The sequence below is a fragment of the Tachypleus tridentatus genome, chromosome 13 (genome assembly GCF_004210375.1).
Source record: "Tachypleus tridentatus isolate NWPU-2018 chromosome 13, ASM421037v1, whole genome shotgun sequence".
Lineage (NCBI taxonomy): Eukaryota > Metazoa > Arthropoda > Merostomata > Xiphosura > Limulidae > Tachypleus > Tachypleus tridentatus.
In genome coordinates, this window is record NC_134837.1 from 50465866 (window position 1) to 50488289 (window position 22424).

Consider the following 22424-nt stretch of genomic DNA (forward strand, 5'->3'; position numbering starts at 1 on the left):
AGGGTAAAGGAGCAAATATTATTAACCTAATGATGTAATGGTACCAGTGTAAGGCAGACAGCTATTATAACACTGATATTGTAATGGTGTCAGTGTAAGGAAGACAGATATTATTATTCTAGTGTTGTAACAGTGTCATTTAAAGGGAGACAGTTATTATTAACCAGGCGTTGTAATGGTTTCAGTGTAAAGGAGACAGCTATTACAAAATCGATATTGTAATGGTGTCAGTGTTAGGGAAACAGCTATTAATATGTGATGTTATGATGTTACTGTAAGAAAGACTACCATTATTATTCTGGTGTTTCAGTGGTGTCATCGTAAAGAAGGCACTTGTTGTTAACGTGATATTGTAATAGTGTTAGTGTAAGGGCGACAGTTCTTGTTAAAACAGAATCTAAGTAAACATTCGTGTTCCTAAGCCACCAACCTATATTACAATCAATAATGTTTAATTTTGCTCTTGGACTTTTACACTGTCGTTACAAGCAAACGGTATCGTGGACTTAAAATAAGGCCTAAATCCTGTGTATTGCCATACTTCAAACTTAGACCCTGCGTCTGATTATTTTATTTCAGTAAAGTACATTTCACTGCGTGGTAGCAAATATTCATACTTGTTTAAGAACTTCCCTGTCTTAATTAAAAAAAAAAATATACGTTTTTATCGAAATGCTTTGTAGGTAAATAATTAAAATAACTTTTCACACGTAGAACGAAATGTCTAACTCTTTATTAACTTGATTTTTTATTCTTAAGAAATAATAACTTAGATTTAACTAAACGCAAAAATAAAATTGACTTCGATCAGTGGATGAAATGTTCTGCCATTATTCAAGAAATATGTTGTAAGTGAAGCACCCACCAGCTGTCTTGAAACTTATTTATCTATTCTATAAAAGAAAATTATAACTATTTATATGCTTAAAGTATTTAACACGCACTTCGACGACTTTGGCAGCAAACATTTTCTGTGAGGTAGGTGGCAGCATTACCTATGTAAGAATGACTCTGATTGTTCATGGATGTGATATTTTAAATATCTTCTCAAAACGTCATCGAAATATTATAATATTATACAGTGTTTATAACAATATCTATGTAATTATTGGGTCACAGGTTCTGGTAATGTCTGTAAATATCATAGTTAAAGTTTGTATTTCTTAATATTATTTTTTCTCAAAAACCAAAACTATGGAGGTCAATTAATTTCACTGAAGTGAGATGACTTCAAATGGAGTATCCACCTTTATAATTATTATTAATAATCAGTAGTAATTTCAAAAATAAATCATAGTTTTAGTGCTATCATTACCTCTTGAAGTTAGTTTTGTTACAGAAATTTGGTTCTCCTTTGAAACGCTCATGTCTAAGGTGAAACAGACATTGACAGCCAATAATAGATAAACAATAGGTATTACAGTTGGAACCTCATTGTATATTGAACTTTGATAAATACAGCCTTCCTGTGTCTATGAAATACTCCATTAAAAGACAAGCAAACAAGTAAAAAATAAAAAACAGAAATTTAATGTAGGGATGGCTAATATCAATTCTTCTAAATATGTGAACAAAATAGTGAGAATGATATTTGATAGTAGAAATGATGCATATGCCATCAATACTTTCTTATTTGTTTGTTTTCTTTGCTTATAGGTGCCCGACATGACCAGGTGGATAGGACTCTCGACTCGTAATCTGAGGGTCGTATGTTCGAATCCCCGTCGCACCAAACATGCTTGCCCTTCCAGCCGTGGGGACGTTATAATGTAACGTTCAATCCCACTATTCGTTGGTAAAAAAGTAGCCCAAGAGTTGACGGTGGGTGGTGATGACTAGCTGCCTTCGCTCTAGTCTTAAACTGTTAAATTAGAGACGGCTAGAGCAGATAGCCCTCGTGTAGCTTTGCGCGAAATTTAAAAAAAAAACAAAAAACCATATGAGCTTTTAAATATATATTTTATTTAAAGGTAATATTTTGTGACACTAGGAATTTGCGAGTCTGTACCTACGACTAAAAGGTTTTAGTATTATAATTTCAGCAAGGAAACAGATTTAATGTCATTCGAAATGCAAAATGACAAAATCAAAAACTTGATGTAGCCAGTTTCATTTCAACCATTTCTTATCGTGTTATGTAGCTTCGTGCGAAATTCAAAAACAAACAAATCTTTGCTCATATATATATGACATTAAAACTTAGCAGAAAATTAAACAGACAAGCTGCTATACCGCACTTAAGATGAAGTACCTAAAGTTCATCTTGGAAAATAAGAAATGGCATAATATTGTATGAATTAATAATCACTAGATAATAGTTAGTCAATAGGAGTCACAACATATGGATGGATGGAATAAGAGGACTTGTAGGTAACTAGATGAGCTAGAGAAAATAGACAGATTTGTGACGTTTCAGTACAAATAAATGCGCCTTATGAAATAATACCCTAATGCAACAATGAATATGCACACGTGTGTTGTTTATGTCCTGGTACAAACGAACCTTCATTCTCCGTATATTTATGTCATTTAAGTCATTCACGATAACATCTCTTTCTCTGTTACTGCTCATTCACTGCTCTTTGTTTTCTGATAGATGTGTCAAGAGACAAGGGAAACGTGGTCACTTACAACTTTTGTTGCTCCATAATACGACCGTGTGTTTTCAGATCTTTGACAACAATGGCGATGCTAGGGCAGTCAACCGAAGAGCTGTACGATATAAAGCCAAACAAGACTCTTATCATTTCACTGGTCTCTTTCTATTTCGGCCAAAAGTTTTGTTTTAGACAGTTTGAAAGGAAGTGGGAATGTAGCAGCTTAAGTAAACAAAACATATGAATTATATTTTTGTTTCAAGTAGAATGACTATTTCAACATTATGTTTATTACTCATTAGGTAATAAATGTGGGAATGTAGCAGCTTAAGTAAACAAAACATATGAATTATATTTTTGTTTCAAGTAGAATGACTATTTCAACATTATGTTTATTACTCATCAGGTTAATATTATGATTAAGTTTTCTTTTATACATTAATATACAGTGTTTTCAGAAATGTTAAAGTTATTGTTTATCTGCAGTGCAGAGACGATGTATTACTGTTCAAAATCTAATTGAGAAAAAGTTTCTTATCATGCTTACGTCCTCTACACTTGGTTTACGTCCTTCTTATCCTATATTATAAACTTTTTAATCACAACCTGTCTTATGTCCTTCATAATCAGGTTTACGTCCTTCTTATCCTAGATGGCACAACTTCAAATTTGGATTACCTCCTTCACAACCTGGTTTATATTATTTATAATCTGATTTACGATTTTTATATCCTGGATTACATAATTCAGACCTGGTTTATCTCCTTTATAACGTAGCTTACATTCTTTATTTCCGTCCTTCGTGTCCTGAAAAACATACCTTAAAATCTAGTTTAACTCCTTCTCAGCTTGGTTTGTGTGATTCATCTCTTAGTTGTCTTTCAAAGATGGTTAACTTCAATCACAACCTGGTCTACGCTGTCTATAATTTAGTTTACGTCTTTCGTATTATATTACGTCTTTCCAGAATTACACCCTTCAAACCAGGTTTACATTCTTTATGTTACGTCTTTCTTGAATCACACCCTTCAAACATGGTTTACCACCTTTAAAAGCTGGCTTATCTCCTTCATAATCTGGATTACATACTTTATAACTAGGCTTATATCCAAAGTACTGGAATAGTCCAATGGTTTATTGTTTAATTTTGTATAGAATTAAAACTTTATTTTCGTGATAGGAAAAAAAAACCTTATCTTAGTGACGGTAGTTGTTATGTGAAGCACATTGAACATACAATGTATTTTATAAAGTAGTAAAGCACGAAATGCGTGGTTAATGTAAATTTTAGATTCAATGTTGACAGTATTTACATAACCATAATACAAAACTGCCCGTTTAGTTCGACCAATCGTTCTTTTGTCGTATTACTTTGTTATATATATTGTTACTGTACGGTGTATCGTTTCGCACTGGTTTTATTAGTTTTCTTTGATTTTTATCCGTTTCTTCTTTTGTTATTTATAAAAAGCTCCTTTTGTAAACGTGTTTTATCCCTACTTCTTATCTTGAAAGTTTTAAAGGCTCTATTATAATTTTATATAGTTGTTTTACTATGGTTATTTTGACATAGCTTTTAGGACAAATTATATTTTATCTGTTTTCCTTATTACTCCTGTAAAATCAATGTTTCCTTTTGAAGTGGCTCTGTACATTTTGTTTTCTGATTTTCATGATTATATTATTCTTCTAGTATTTTAGCTTCAGTCTGAGAATGATTTAATGAAAATAAACTGAAGAACAAATTGTTACACATATATAGATATGTAGACATTGATAAAATGTTTTACGAGTAGTGCAGATAATCTGTGTAAAACAAAAACAGTAATCTCTGATCAATTCAGAAGAGTTAAAGGTTAACTTATTAAATAATATAGCTAATCTAATATATCGATATAACTAGAACTACTAAACTAACAACGCGATATAATGATCATAACACAAAGTATGTACAATAAAATGTGAAAAATAACATATAGCCAGTGCTATCGATGAAACTAAAATTAAAGAAAGAAACAAACATCACTTACAAAAAACAATATATATACACTAGTTGTTAGTTTTGTGGGTTATCATTATATCATCTTCACAGACAGCCAATACAAAGTAACATTTGAACCTATATGGACTCGTAAAATCTGAAAAGAAGCTGCGAATTAAACCTAGAAGAAACAAAAGACAAGAGAAAGAACACGTCGTTAAATAAACTTGATGGTAATTTCCCCCTTGGCGGGAGGGCAGTGTTTCTAAAGTACTCCACGAGTTGTTCAAAAGGAATAAACCATATTAACTCATATCTCTCACTAAAAGCGTTTTACTGGAAGACACGATCACATCACATATGCTCTGAAACCCCATAAATTACATCCATTTACAGTTAAAAGATACAATTTCGTTTCAGGCCTTTTGTCCATGTGGGACTTTATAAGTTGTTACCTTTAAAATACATATCAACTTTCTGTATACATATATATATTTAAAATTTAGCAATTTAAAAACCTCAACGCACATCACGAAAATAGGCGTGGACATAATTTATCAAGTGTTGAACGAAAATATCGGCTAATCGAAAGGGTACGCCTTCCTTTGAGTCGAAAAGCAATGCCTGAAACGTTTATATCTGAAGTCTTGATGTCTCTTACTTTAAGCACGATTACTGTGCACATGGTGACGTTACTGATACCAGTGATTTACGATTTGCTTAATCTTATCAAATGGAAAAATTTAGGATTTACGTAATGTAGTTCCTAGATCTTTCTTTTACGTCAACTTAAAAAAACAAAGATAAGTTTCTACAACCTTGTGAATTGTTCGAAAACATTGTTACGTGATTTCTGAGCGTAATTTCGTACATTATCTATAAATTAGACAAATCTATTCATAGCTTTAATTCACTACTAGATTTATAAACATAATATCCAAAAAGGACAAAATGTTTTTACTCTGAAGTGGATGTAATGAATCAGTAGTAATGTCCTCCATCCTCCCTATCTTCACCACGATATCCTCTTAGAATCACGAGTAAGACTTGTCTAAGTCACCTTTACAAAAGAACTATTAAACTTATATACAATTAACTGGCAACTTTAGTATCAGATCCGTAACGTTAAGGTTGTAAGTAGAATTTTTTTTTGCATATCTCAATAACACTAATAACAATGGCAGTTTAGAAACAAAGTTGACGTACATAAACTGTTCAACTAAAACTAGATACACCTTACTACTGTTTTTCCCAGCACCGGTAATCTATAGAACATCCTAAACAATGGGAAATAACACAAATCTTCTAGCACTGGATGTCTATAGAAATCACTAAACAACGGGAAACAACACAACTCTTCCAGCACTGGGAATCTACAGAACTTCCTAAACAATGAAAAGTAACACAACTCTTTCAGCACTGATAATAGATAGAAGTCCTTAAACAATGGGAAACAACAAAAAGCTTCTAGCACTGGAAATCAATAGAACATCCTAAGCAATAAGAAACAACACAATTTTTCCAGCACCGGGAGTACATAGAACTCACTAAATAATGGAAAACAACACAACTTCTCCAGCACTGGGAGTACATAGAACTCACTAAATAATGGAAAACAACACAACTTCTCCAGCACTGGGAGTACATAGAACTCACTAAATAATGGAAAACAACACAACTTCTCCAGCACTGGGAGTACATAGAACTCACTAAATAATGGAAAACAACACAACTTCTTCAGCACTGGACATATATAGAACACTCTAAACAATGGGAAACAACACACACCTCTTCCAGGACTGGAAATCTATAGAAATCACTAAACAACGGGAAACAACACAACTCTTCCAGCACTGGGAATCTATAGAACTTTCTAAACAATGGGAAACAACACAACTCTTCCAACACTGGCAATCAATAGAACACCCTAAGCAATAAGAAACAACGCATTTCATCCAGCGCTGGGAGTACATAGAACTCATCAAATAATGGAAAACAACGCAACTTCTCCAGCACTGGAAATACATAGAACACTCTAAACAATGAGAAACAACACAACTCTTCTAGCATTGGAAATCTTTAGAACTCACTAAACAATGGGAACAACACAACTCTTTTAACACTGGAAATCTATAGAAGTCAATAAACAACAGGAAACAACACAACCCTTCCAGCACTGGGAATCTATAGACCTCACTAAACAATGAGAAACAACACAACTTCTTCAGCACTGGACATATATAGAACACTCTAAACAATGGGAAACAACACACACCTCTTCCAGGACTGGAAATCTATAGAAATCACTAAACAACGGGAAACAACACAACTCTTCCAACACTGGCAATCAATAGAACACCCTAAGCAATAAGAAACAACGCATTTCATCCAGCACTGGGAGTACATAGAACTCATCAAATAATGGAAAACAACGCAACTTCTCCAGCACTGGAAATACATAGAACACTCTAAACAATGAGAAACAACACAACTCTTCTAGCATTGGAAATGTTTAGAACTCACTAAACAATGGGAACAACACAACTCTTTTAACACTGGAAATCTATAGAAGTCAATAAACAACAGGAAACAACACAACCCTTCCAGCACTGGGAATCTATAGACCTCACTAAACAATGAGAAACAACACAACTCTTCTAGCATTGGAAATCTTTAGAACTCACTAAACAATGGGAACAACACAACTCTTTTAACACTGGAAATCTATAGAAGTCAATAAACAACAGGAAACAACACAACCCTTCCAGCACTGGGAATCTATAGACCTCACTAAACAATAAGAAACAACACAACTTGGCTTGCACTGCGAATCTATAGAACTACAATGGGAAACAACACAACTCTTTCAGTACTGCGAATCTATAGACCTCACTAAACAATGGAAAATAACACAACTCTTTCAGCACTTGGAATCTATAGAACTCCCTAAACACTGGGAAACGACACAACTTTTTCAGCGCTGGGGACCCGCACAGCACTCCTACATTGTTAAAATCTCATACAGCTCTTCCAATATGGAAATCAACACAAATTTTCTATCAGTGTAAGTTTATATTGAGAAGTATGAAGTAACACTATTATTGAACTATGAGGTAATAACATTTAAGAAGTATAAAATAAAATTATTTATAAATTATAAGGTAACAATAATTTTAAAAAGCATAAATTAATAAGACTTGTTAACTTTAAAGTAACAACATTTATTAAAAATATAAAGTAACATGACCTGCAAGGTGTAATACAGCATTATTTATTAAAAAGTACAAAATAATATGACTAGTAAAGTATAAGATAACATTTTTTAAGCATAAAGTACCGTGAACTGTAAAATATAAGTTAATAGTTTCTTAAAGTATCAAGTAACATCACTTGTAAATGTACAATAGCTATGTTTTTAAAAACGTAATGTAACATGATTTCTAAATTATAATGTGCTATAGAATTTTTTAAAAAATGTAAATAAATAGTATTTTAAACGTATAACGTGACAACAATTTTTCTACTATAGAAAAGTACACAGTGTTACATTTTAGAGGAGATACGTTGAAATTGGGATACAATGGAAAAGTGTTATTGTGAAAATAATTGTTTTATCTCAAGCGGCGTCCTGCAGCAAGAGATCTTCGATCAAAGAAAACCATCACGACGTCAATGATTAGCTTCATATGACAGAACATGAAGGCTTAAGGCCAGATATTATGGTAATTTTGACAACCATCACACGCACACACACATATATATAAGTCATGTAGTTGAACTACGCTTGTTGATGGTGCAGGCAACAAGTTTCGGAAATTCAATTTGGTCTGACTGGCAACCAATCATTCACGTGACATTTAGAGCTCGGGAGATGTAATCATTGAAAGAGAAGGAAGGACATTTCATCATTTGTTACATCTCCTGGCAGGGCCTGAAGGAGGTTGTTCCTTAAGTCATCTCCCTCCTCTTCTATTCTTACTTCACGCCAGATTCCTAAGTTTCAAGATGGAGAGTTTCGATATCCGGATCAGAAATCACGTGCTAAAATTATGAGCACAACCATCTTGAAAAATCAGTGTTAACATTCAACAGATTAGTTTCATTTATCATAAGTATAATGAATATATATATTTTTTTAAATTGTGCTTATGTTATCTAGAAGTGACTTTATTTTAGCTAATCTGTAAAATACCTTATTAATTTATGCAAAATATTAATCACTTGCTTTACACAGTTATTTGTGTATGTGTCGTTATCTATTATATTAAGTAACAAAATTTTTACTTTTTCTTGTTCCTGGGCAGAAAATGATATTTCACAATTGCTTATGCCTAAAGCAAATAGAAAACAAACATATTTTTCTCTTCAAATTTTACTTTTGTGACCAGGGAACGTATAATGAAAACATGATGGGAGACTATATTTGGGGGCTGATACGTGAAAGTGATTTACATTAAGTCGCAAATCTCGAAAAAATACTCACTTCTGAACATTTTTGTTCATTTTTGTACAGAGTGTTCGGAAAGTCACTGTGCACTTATATATGTATATGATTGCAAAACTGCACAGTGACTTTCCGAACACTCTGTACAAGTTTAGTATAAATACAAATTTGCCCGTTTTTACATAGAAATTATGTTAATTTCTAAATTTCATTATCCAGGTCACAAAAGCAATGTTTGAAAGGAATAATGGTCATTTTACAACATAAGCAATTAAGAAATAACACATATTATCCAGGAACAAAATTTGTGTTACATAGTGTTATTATTCAATACTAGGGATTCTTTTGAAGTGTAGTAAACCATATCACATTGTGTTACACTATACTGTATTATAACATAGTAGACTACTTTACTAAGCTATTATTTTGTTATACTATGTTTTAGTAGACTAAATTACTTAGTAGTAAAGTATACTGTATTATAATAAACTATACTATACTACTGTCGTTCATTTTGTTCACACTCTTTTAGGATGAATTATTAGGTTTGTCATTTTCTATGTCCTTCATCTGCTACAATGGCCATACAATGTTATCAAGAGACCACGTGTCTACTAAAATAACTGTCAGTATTCTTTCTAAGATGGCTAATATCATCTACAACTTCCAAAAATAATGATTAAACTGATCTAGGAGACAGAGGTCGTTGTATTACTTGGACCTGTACGCCGTCAAATGGAATTGCGACGGTTACAGTTTCTTGTCTCAAAAGTGGGCACTTGAGTCCTCGTCCGCTTCATGTTTCTAATTAATCATCTAGTTACCATACGTTATGTACCCAGCATTAGTGCGATAGTTTTATTTATATTAATAACCATAACCTTGACTTTGCCGATGATATTGTTTGTCCTTATTGGCTTGGAATGTGGTTTCGGAGCCATTTCTATCCGAAACGATTTAATATATACCAGCTAGTCTGTTTTCACGAATAGCAATAAAGACTTTCATTTCTTCAATGTTCTTGAATCTCCTGACTCAACTTACATAATTCACAGTTTTTCTGTAGGTACAATTTTCTTCGAAAAGAGACGTAACGTACATATCCAACGATCGAGCAAGTTTTTGATGCATTTTACGAGGACAACTAGAACGGTTTACTTTTATATAAAGGAAAGATATCTGTATATCACGTGGCTGTGGTTCCACAGCCATCCCGACAGCTATGGATCCAGTACAATATTTTACAATAAAATATATCCTATGCCACTACATCATACTATATACCAATGATAAAGTGTAATCACTTGTCAAAATAATCTAAAGCGAACCGAAACAAAAAGAGAATCAATAGGGAAACTAAAATCAGAAAAAAAACTAATAAAACATTAAGTAAATTTGATGCAAATTCAATAGCAAGATACGTTTCTTTTGAAAACTTACGAGGTGGTAATTTAATTTTATGTTCTTGGGGAAAGAAATAACTAAGCTGAAATAAAAAAAACTAAAGATGTGAAGGCTATTAGAAATAAACTTTCAAAATTATGTCTTGTAACTCTGCGCAAGTTCCAAACATCATTATAACTTTGCTAAAGAACAAATATATTCTAAAAGTTAAAATGTAACTGGTCTAAAACAAAGTTTATAAGATATATATTAAATATGGTAAAATAAAAAAAATCTTCATTTACGGACATTTTGAAATTGTTTCAAATTCCGTCATTAGCATTAAACCTTAAAAAGATAGCTCACAATAGTCTAACCACAAAAATATTAGCTACTGAAATGTATGTGATATGGTTAATAGTTATTTCTGTTGTATTGTTGTCGTTTGAATATTTTCTTTCTAAACTTTCGATTGAAACAAAAGCTACTCCTCATTAAATATTGTTCTTGTTGTTTGTTGTTAGAATACTGTAACTAACGTTTTGAGGTTTGACGCTGATCATGGAATTTGAAACAGTTTTTTAGCATTACCGTGTTTTTAATATTCATTGGAAATTTAAATTTTATAACTATTCTAAGAGCTGTATAACATACTTAAATATAAACTTGCATCATAACTTACAATTTCGTGCATAGACTTAATAAAACTAAAACTAATTTAAAGCTACCTTTTGAAAAACCAGTTATTCGCGCCAAACATTGATTAAAAAAAAGGACACCCCTGTATAACCAGCTTTGCTTATACACTAGTTTGTTATACAGTGATGCCGGAATTATTAAGTATTATACAGTGATGCCGGAATTATTAAGTATTATACAGTTTGTTATACAGTGATGCCGGAATCATTAAGTATTATACAGTTTGTTATACAGTGATGCCGGAATTATTAAGTATTATACAGTTTGTTATACAGTGATGCTGGAATTATTAAGTATTATACAGTGATGCCGGAATTATTAAGTATTATACAGTTTGTTATACAGTGATGCCGGAATCATTAAGTATTATACAGTTTGTTATACAGTGATGCCGGAATTATTAAGTATTATACAGTGATGCCGGAATTATTAAGTATTATACAGTTTGTTATACAGTGATGCCGGAATCATTAAGTATTATCTAATCTTACGACTTTATAGAATATATTTCAAACTCAACCTGAAAGAAAAAAAAGAAATTTAAACTCTCGACTTAAACTTGTTACTCTGATAAGTTTGATTAAATAGAATATCTTTAATGGAATATTGCAGAAATAGATTATCGTCATGGTTTAGGCATTTTAAGTAAATTGTAACTGACTAACATGGGAAGACACACATTCTAAACTGTAACGGTTCTCATATAGGTAAAATATTTATTAAACAAAGCGCAGAAGAAAAGAAATGTAATTACTTCTAACTTCAGTACAACACGATCACACCAAGAAACTGTTAAAAACATTTTTTATTGTCAAAGCAATCGTACCAGAAATATCGTGTTTCAGTTTTTCCTTGTTATACACTCGTATCAGTCATCATTACGATATACAACCAATACAACATGTATCATGTGATAGTTATGGATATTCCATCAGACAAGAGTTTTCCAGTTAATCAGTAGAGTAAGAAAAGTTTTGTTTGGTTTGTTTTGAATTACGCGCAAAGCTACACGAGGACTATCTGTGCTAGCCGTCCCTAATTTTGCAGTGTAAGATTACAGGGAAGACAGCTAGTCATCACCACCCATCGTCAACTCTTGAGCTACTCTTTTCCCAACGAATAGTAGGATTGACCGTAACATTATAATGCTCCCACGGCTGAAAGGGCGAACATGTTGGGCGCGACGGGGATTCGAACCCTCGACCCTCAGATTACGAGTCGAGTTCCTTAGACACCTGGCCACGCCGAGCACTCTCTTATGGACACTCTTACAACACCAGGCTAATAATATTTGACTTTTTTACACTGACACCATTACAATAACAGGTTAATTATATTGGTCTGTTTCCCTTACACTGACACCATTACAACATCAATTTAGTAACAGTTGCTTTACTTATGCTGACACCATTAGAACATCTGGTCAACAATACTTGTTTCTTTTACACTAACACCATTACAACGCCTGGTTACCAACAACTATCTCCTCATGTTGACACAATCAAAACACTGGTTGAGAATAGTTATCTCCCTCACACTGATAGTATTACAAAACCAGGTTAACAATAGTCTTCCTTACATTGATTACAATAATAGCTAATACTAACTGTTTTTCATATACTGACCATTGTATCACTATATAAAAATAGCCTTTACTCTAGTGAAATAAATACAAACAATAAATAACATGCTTTTCTCTTACTCTAGATAAGAAATTTCAATATTACACCAAGATTGCCTGTTAGAATGGTTACGGTTAGTTAGTCTAGACCCATATAGTGGTGGTGTCGTAAAACTGTCCTTATACTAAAATATTTAGAAACCCCTGTCTTTCATTCATCACTTTTTACGATACATGTATAGAGATATATAAATATTTATTAACGGAGTTTTATTTTTCCTCTTTGATAGTAATACTACCAGGAGACTTCGACGTAAACATTGTAAAGCTATAGTTATAAATAAAAATTATTTTAAAACTTAAAGTAAAATAGGGTTTTAATTCATAAACAAAATACTTTAACGAATCTCTTTAAAGATTGTCACACACAGACACACATAGTGTGTATGTGAGTCTTTATTGTTAGCATTTCCCATTACTTGAATTTTAGTAATAGCAGTTTCGTCTCTGATAAACTTTAAATTATGTAAATAGTAGACTATATAAGTTTTAGGAACAATTAGTACGTATTTTGCATCGGGGTTTTTAGTTTTCCCTCATTTCTACACGTTTTGAAATGTGTTTTAACTATCAATATCTAACTTAACCGATTAAAAGTTATGTTTAAATATGTGCATTTCCTTATTCCGATTATGCGATTTGCAGATTCGTTAATGACAGAAAGAATTTAATGAGTTAAAATCCATAGGTATTTCATTTTATTTATAGACATAATTTTATCACCAAAGCTGTTTTACAACGTTGTAAAATTTTCGAAGGAAAATGTTTACACATTTCATGTGTTATTTCAAATTTTACAGCCTCTATTGAAAGCATTTTACACCAGTTACGATTCATCTTTTTATACATTAGTTTGATTGCATTTTAATTTACACGCCACTGTTCTGAAAGTAAAACAGAAACATTATGTCTACTTTTGGAGCCATTTAAATAATTTGAAAAGATTGAGAAATTTCACTTGAATTTATAACAAATATCACTGAAATGAATACGTTTCATTATAAAGGAGCAACATAATAATTTATTTTCAAAGTTTTACGATCGAATTAAAGCTCCGTGTACTGTTAGTAATAAAACTAACTGAAGCTTGTCTTTGTTTTATGCTGAAATGTCGGTTGTACCTTTTAGGCAACTTTTCACAATTCATGTTCTTAACGCAATTATTAATATATCAAGATACGGACTCTAGTGGTACGGCATTACGTCTTTGGATTTAAAACCCTGGAAACCAAGTTTCGGTAACTATGATGAGCAGAGCACAGATAACTCATTGTGTAGCTGTGTTCTTAACTACAAATAAGAGAGGTTCTTTTTATTTATTTTAGCAGAAATTATTAAGAAAAAGCACTATATTTAAATTTTAAAAACAAATACTTTAATTTATTTAGATTTTTAGAGACACAGTCATATTCAAATATGTAACATTCCATTTAAGAAATAATACTTACAGGAATAAATAAAGTGATGTATATTACATTTGCACGAGACACTTTTTTCCGCGGTGTCACGCGGTGTCATTACCAAATAAACGACCTGGCAGTGCCAGGTGGGTTAAGGCGTTCGACTCGTAATCTGAGGGTCGCGAGTTCGAATCACCATCGCACCAAACATGCTCGCCCTTTCAGCCATGGGGGCGTAATAATGTGACGGTCAGTCCAACTTCTCGTTGGTAAAAGAGTAGCCCAAGAGTTGTCGGTAGGTGATGATGATTAGCTGCCTTCCATCTAGCCTTACACTGCTATATTAGGGACGGCTAGAGCAGATAGCCCTCGTGTAGCTTTGCACGAAATTTAAAAAACAAACAAACCATATGAACTTTTAAATATATATTTTATTTAAAGGTAATATTTTGTGACACAAGGAATTTGCGAGTCTGTACCTACGAATAAAAAGTTTTAGTATTATAATTTCAGTAAGGAAACAGATCTAATGTCACTTGAAATGCAAAATGACAAAACCAAAAACATGATGTAGCCAGTTTCATTTCAACAATTTCTTATCGTCTTACATCTATTTTTTTACACTTTGTTTCAACAATTAATACATAAAATTTATAAAACGTCAGAAAAATACTATTTTATAAATGTTGCTGTTGTTCGTTTTGTGCGTAAAATTACGTAATAGGGCTACTTGTCCTCTGTCTACCGGATTTTAACGTTGCAAGTCCGAAGACAAGCCGCTGACTCTCTCAGGATCTGTCGAAGGCGATTAAAAACAAAGAAGTATCCAGGAAGCTATTTGTTTTGACAATAAATTAATGATAACACTTAGAAATGTATTCTCAAGACAGCTGGTATGGGTATTAAAACTTTTATTAAAATAAAGTATAGAACAACGTTTCGACCTTCTTAGGTCATCTTCAGATTAACAAAGACAGTTTGCAACTTAGAGTATGCCGACTAATTTATATCGTTTTCTGAAACTTTGCTTGATTATAGTCGCTGCTTTCAAGACCATCAAGGTTTTCTTGTTTTGAATTTCGCACAATGCCACTCAAGGGTTATCTGCGTTAGCCGTCCCTAATTTAGCAGTGTAAGACAAGAGGGTAGGCTAGTCATCACCACCCACTTGGGCTACTGTTTTACCAAAGGATAGTGGGATTGACTGTCACAATATAATGTTCCCACGGCTGAAAGGGCGAGCATGTTTGGTGCGACGGGGATTCGAACCCGCGACCCTCAGATTACGAGTCGACCGCCTTAACCCACCTGGCCATGCCGGGCCCAAGGTTTTATTAAGTATTGTTATGGGTAAGACTAGTATTTTTAACTTAGTTATCGATTAATGTTGAAACAGACAGTTTGAGAAAAATATTTATAATGTAATTAATATCACACGTGATAATCAGAAACTAACTTTACCGTAAGCGTTATCAATATGGCTCCTATCTTCTTTTTTTTTAATCGAAATTATACTTTAAAACCTTAATCACTGGTATTTGTTCAAAAGCTAAGTAAGCAAAATAAAGAAAATCCTAGTAAAGTCTTTGGTTACTCCTGCTTATATTACAGCTTAACAAGACAGCTAACATCACTGTTAAAGTATAGAAACGAAAAAAAGGACTAAAGCCGCTCCTTAATGGATGCGTTAGAACGAGGATCTTTTTTATGACGTGTTTCGAACGAAATTCTCGAAAGAGGTGGGACTCTATTGACTAACAACGGATGGACCCGTCTGGCTGAGAGCCAACGTGTTAGTTTAGTACAGTGGCCACGCCTGACTTTCAAATGGCATACACAGTACAGGGTATCCCAAAAGTAGATAAGAAGTAACTACAAATATTTTTCTTGTCCTTTTCAGAAGAGTCGTTTGTAAAGAATGTGTGTTGTTGTAATGAAGCCAGAAATATTGTTATCAATTGCGTAAACAATGTTGTAACGAGTCCAAGAATTTAGTCATCGTATGAGTATTATTATAACAATATCACAAAACTTTTAGTAAATAAGTAAACAGTATTATAATAAGGTCGGAAAACTGTAGCTAACGAGTGAGTAATGTTATTACGAGGCCAAAAAATGTAATTAACGGGTAAATAGTGTTATAAAGAGGTCAAAAATTTATTAATCACAAGAAAATAGTGTATTAATAAGATTAGAAACTTTAGTAAATGTGTTAATATTATTATAATGAGATTAAAAAAATTAATTTTCGCCACTGTGTAAATAGCATATTTCCAGGCCAGTAAATTGTAGTTAATATGTAAGTATCGTTACAATGAGGTCATGAAAATTTTTGTCAACGTGTAGATATTGTTATAATAATAACAAGATAAACTGTATTTAATAAACATTTGGTCGAATATAACACAGTTTAGGATTGTTTTCAATGATAAGTGTCCAATAATTTTATCGCGTTTCAGAAGTAATCCATAAATTCAACTATGTGGTTTGTGGTTTAAGCATTAATATAAGCTGTTGAAATCTCCAGTGCGAGAAAGGTTAGTAAATAAATTATTTTTGTCTTATCAAGAAAATCTTCACAGATTTTGGTTTAACTCGATGTTGAAGTAACAAGAAGGAAACACGAAGATCTTATTTGTATGCTTAATGATCAGTCAGCGTTGAATTACTTTTTAATGCCTTTGAAAATAATATTCAACAAAGTAACTTCCTATGAAGTTATACATGTAGTTAGAAGAAGTCTTGTTCTCCTAATTAAAAGTCAACGGAAATCAATAAACGATGTGACATTTAACATTCAACGTCTGATACATTGTACAATGGGTAGGTAAACAAGTACATGATTCAAAATAAGAAGTAAATTTTAAATGTTATAATCAAGATATCATTATTTAGTTCTATTAGGCCATTAAAAACAAACAAACAAACTTGGATTTTTTGCCTGGAAGCTTGGAACAACAACGAGCGTTGATTTTGAATTAAAAATGGTAAAGATATATACTAATTTGACTATACTAATGGGTTTTACCATATGCGGACGATTTAAAGCGAAAACAAGCCAAACTCTCTTCTTTGTTTAATAAAAACCTTGATTGAGAATAACAATGGAAAATAAATCAACAAACAATCGCAATGGATTGGTTTGCTGTAAAGCACAAAAGTGCACAATGAGCTATCTGTGCTGTGCCCACGTCGGGGAATGATTCACAAATGTCAATGCTTACTCTTGAGTCAGTGTTTGTTGGGAGGATCATGAACTAATAAAGCTGAAGAAACACCAAAAACTAATACGAATCATATCAGTTGAAATATTTGGAAATGGCGAAATGAAAAGTAAGTACAATGTGATGTCCTTATCGTATGGTACAAGTATCATTAAGATGTTTAGTAAGTAAGTACAATGTGATGTCCTTATCGTATGGTACAAGCATCATTAAGATGTTTAGTAAGTAAGTACAATGTGATGTCCTTATCGTATGGTACAAGTATCATTAAGATGTTTAGTAAGTAAGTACAATGCGATGTCCTTATCGTATGGTACAAGTATCATTAAGATGTTTAGTAAGTAAGTACAATGTGATGTCCTTATCGTATGGTACAAGTATCATTAAGATGTTTAGTAAGTAAGTACAATGTGATGTCCTTATCGTATGGTACAAGTATCATTAAGATGTTTAGTAAGTAAGTACAATGTGATGTCCTTATCGTATGGTACAAGTATCATTAAGATGTTTAGTAAGTAAGTACAATGTGATGTCCTTATCGTATGGTACAAGTATCATTAAGATGTTTAGTAAGTAAGTACAATGTGATGTCCTTATCGTATGGTACAAGTATCATTAAGATGTTTAGTAAGTAAGTACAATGTGATGTCCTTATCGTATGGTACAAGTATCATTAAGATGTTTAGTAAGTAAGTACAATGTGATGTCCTTATCGTATGGTACAAGTATCATTAAGATGTTTAGTAAGTAAGTACAATGTGATGTCCTTATCGTATGGTACAAGTATCATTAAGATGTTTAGTAAGTAAGTACAATGTGATGTCCTTATCGTATGGTACAAGTATCATTAAGATGTTTAGTAAGTAAGTACAATGTGATGTCCTTATCGTATGGTACAAGTATCATTAAGATGTTTAGTAAGTAAGTACAATGTGATGTCCTTATCGTATGGTACAAGTATCATTAAGATGTTTAGTAAGTAAGTACAATGTGATGTCCTTATCGTATGGTACAAGTATCATTAAGATGTTTAGTAAGTAAGTACAATGTGATGTCCTTATCGTATGGTACAAGTATCATTAAGATGTTTAGTAAGTAAGTACAATGTGATGTCCTTATCGTATGGTACAAGTATCATTAAGATGTTTAGTAAGTAAGTACAATGTGATGTCCTTATCGTATGGTACAAGTATCATTAAGATGTTTAGTAAGTAAGTACAATGTGATGTCCTTATCGTATGGTACAAGTATCATTAAGATGTTTAGTAAGTAAGTACAATGTGATGTCCTTATCGTATGGTACAAGTATCATTAAGATGTTTAGTAAGTAAGTACAATGTGATGTCCTTATCGTATGGTACAAGTATCATTAAGATGTTTAGTAAGTAAGTACAATGTGATGTCCTTATCGTATGGTACAAGTATCATTAAGATGTTTAGTAAGTAAGTACAATGTGATGTCCTTATCGTATGGTACAAGTATCATTAAGATGTTTAGTAAGTAAGTACAATGTGATGTCCTTATCGTATGGTATAAGTATCATTAAGATGTTTAGTAAGTAAGTACAATGTGATGTCCTTATCGTATGGTATAAGTATCATTAAGATGTTTAGTAAGTAAGTACAATGTGATGTCCTTATCGTATGGTATAAGTATCATTAAGATGTTTAGTAAGTAAGTACAATGTGATGTCCTTATCGTATGGTACAAGTATCATTAAGATGTTTAGTAAGTAAGTACAATGTGATGTCCTTATCGTATGGTACAAGTATCATTAAGATGTTTAGTAAGTAAGTACAATGTGATGTCCTTATCGTATGGTACAAGTATCATTAAGATGTTTAGTAAGTAAGTACAATGTGATGTCCTTATCGTATGGTACAAGTATCATTAAGATGTTTAGTAAGTAAGTACAATGTGATGTCCTTATCGTATGGTATAAGTATCATTAAGATGTTTAGTAAGTAAGTACAATGTGATGTCCTTATCGTATGGTATAAGTATCATTAAGATGTTTAGTAAGTAAGTACAATGTGATGTCCTTATCGTATGGTACAAGTATCATTAAGATGTTTAGTAAGTAAGTACAATGTGATGTCCTTATCGTATGGTACAAGTATCATTAAGATGTTTAGTAAGTAAGTACAATGTGATGTCCTTATCGTATGGTACAAGTATCATTAAGATGTTTAGTAAGTAAGTACAATGTGATGTCCTTATCGTATGGTACAAGTATCATTAAGATGTTTAGTAAGTAAGTACAATGTGATGTCCTTATCGTATGGTATAAGTATCATTAAGATGTTTAGTAAGTAAGTACAATGTGATGTCCTTATCGTATGGTATAAGTATCATTAAGATGTTTAGTAAGTAAGTACAATGTGATGTCCTTATCGTATGGTATAAGTATCATTAAGATGTTTAGTAAGTAAGTACAATGTGATGTCCTTATCGTATGGTACAAGTATCATTAAGATGTTTAGTAAGTAAGTACAATGTGATGTCCTTATCGTATGGTACAAGTATCATTAAGATGTTTAGTAAGTAAGTACAATGTGATGTCCTTATCGTATGGTACAAGTATCATTAAGATGTTTAGTAAGTAAGTACAATGTGATGTCCTTATCGTATGGTACAAGTATCATTAAGATGTTTAGTAAGTAAGTACAATGTGATGTCCTTATCGTATGGTATAAGTATCATTAAGATGTTTAGTAAGTAAGTACAATGTGATGTACAATGTGATTCCTTATCGTATGGTATAAGTATCATTAAGATGTTTAGTAAGTAAGTACAATGTGATGTCCTTATCGTATGGTATAAGTATCATTAAGATGTTTAGTAAGTAAGTACAATGTGATGTCCTTATCGTATGGTATAAGTATCATTAAGATGTTTAGTAAGTAAGTACAATGTGATGTCCTTATCGTATGGTATAAGTATCATTAAGATGTTTAGTAAGTAAGTACAATGTGATGTCCTTATCGTATGGTATAAGTATCATTAAGATGTTTAGTAAGTAAGTACAATGTGATGTCCTTATCGTATGGTATAAGTATCATTAAGATGTTTAGTAAGTAAGTACAATGTGATGTTCTTATCGTATGGTATAAGTATCATTAAGATGTTTCACAATGAAAAATATAATCCAGGTTGTCATCAACCTGAGGAAAACTTTTATTATGCGATATTAAAATGGCCATTTGCAGTATTTGTTTGTTTGTAATTAAGCACAAAGCTATAAATGGGCTATCTATACTCTGCCCACCACGTGCATTGAAACTCAGTTTCTAGCAGTGCGAGTATGCAGAAATACCGCTGTGCCACTGAAGGGTGGATTGAAGTAATACAGAGATTCTTATCCAAGGATGTACTCAATAATAGTATGTTTTCAATGGCACAAGCACACAGAGTAGTTGGTATGGATATAGAAAACCGAACAATGTAATTACCCAGTAAAACACGTTCTCAAAGTAAACTTTACTACAGAAATTTGTTATAGCAAACCGAGCTTTTTGACAGGTGAAGCACATTTCTATAACTTATCCAGCATAAAAATGTGTAAGAATAAATACATAAAGTGGAACGAGAGTGCAGCCACTTGGTTCTGTTGAATTCATATGAAATATGTATTATGACATCAGATAAATTTTACCTTATTAGTGGTACATACTCTGGCTGTTTTGCTTTCCAACATCAAGTCCAGCTGTGTTACCTCCTCTGTTTTCTTGTTTTCAACATCTATTCAATATGTGGCACTTTCTATGGTTGTCTTGTATTTCAACATCTAGTTAATCTATGACACCTTCTGTGGCTGTTTTGGTTTTCAAATTCCATCTACTTGTGCAATTTTCTCTGGCTGTCCTGCTTATCAACATCCGACATGTTTATGGTATATCCTCTGGTTGTCTTGTCTTTTAACATTCAGTCTATCTGTGGAACCTCCCTTAACTGTTCTGCTTATTCACTGTTGTAATCAGCTGAGTGATTATCTTTAGTTGTCCAAGAATGAGCAGATGACTCGGGGTGGAATAGAATCTAAAAAAGACATTCATTAAAATACAGATTCTTTCAACTGATAAACAATAACCTTTTAAACTCGGCAATCTATCGAATGAATACCATTGTAAATCTGAACGCAGAAGTGAAACAATGTGACACTACATAGCACATGTTAGTACTGTGAGAATTTCACTCCTTATCTCGCTGACGATTTTGACAATTGAGAAAAGTAGTAACATTTCCATGTAGGAGGTGTGCTAATGGCGAGACTTGTTTTTTCTAAAGTCTTATATCTTTTCGTCTTCTATATTCCGTCTCCTCCAACAGTCAAGTATTGTACTATATTTTCTCATGTAGTAAAACTCTTTTAGTGCTAGTCTTGAACGAATGTAATTACGAAAAAAATGTTTGAGTTAAAAAATATCATATAGTGTTATTCTCTTCATATACTCTTAAAAATAGTTGCTGAAGATGCAATATTTTATAACACCAAAAATCCACTCTTTGATGCTACAATATTCAAACTTCAGTTGTGCTACTGAATTTTATCTTGTAGAAACTCATTCTTAACAAATTTAAACCAATGATCCTTTTGGACCGTTTAAAAGTAATGGTCGATTAAAGTAGCTCAAGAGTTGGAAATAGGTGTTGATGAGCAGCTGTTTCCTCTCTAATCTATCAGTTCAAAATTATGAATGCATATCGTACATATCTCTTGTGTTGCTTTAAGCAAATATCTGAAAAACAACAACAAATAAAGTGTTGGACTGTGAAGTTCAAGTGTGTTGCAGTTGTACTCTTTATCCTTCTGTTTATACTCTCTTTATTCATATAGAATAAAGTGCAAAATCAGGTTTTCTTAGAGGCCTATAAATATTAAGAAGTTACAGAGCAAGGCCTGATAAAGTAAAAATATATACTACGAGAAAAAATGACTTGTACAAATAAGTAAACGTTTTTTACGTTGTTTTTGTGTTATTATTAATATAATATTTGAATACATAAATCTTAT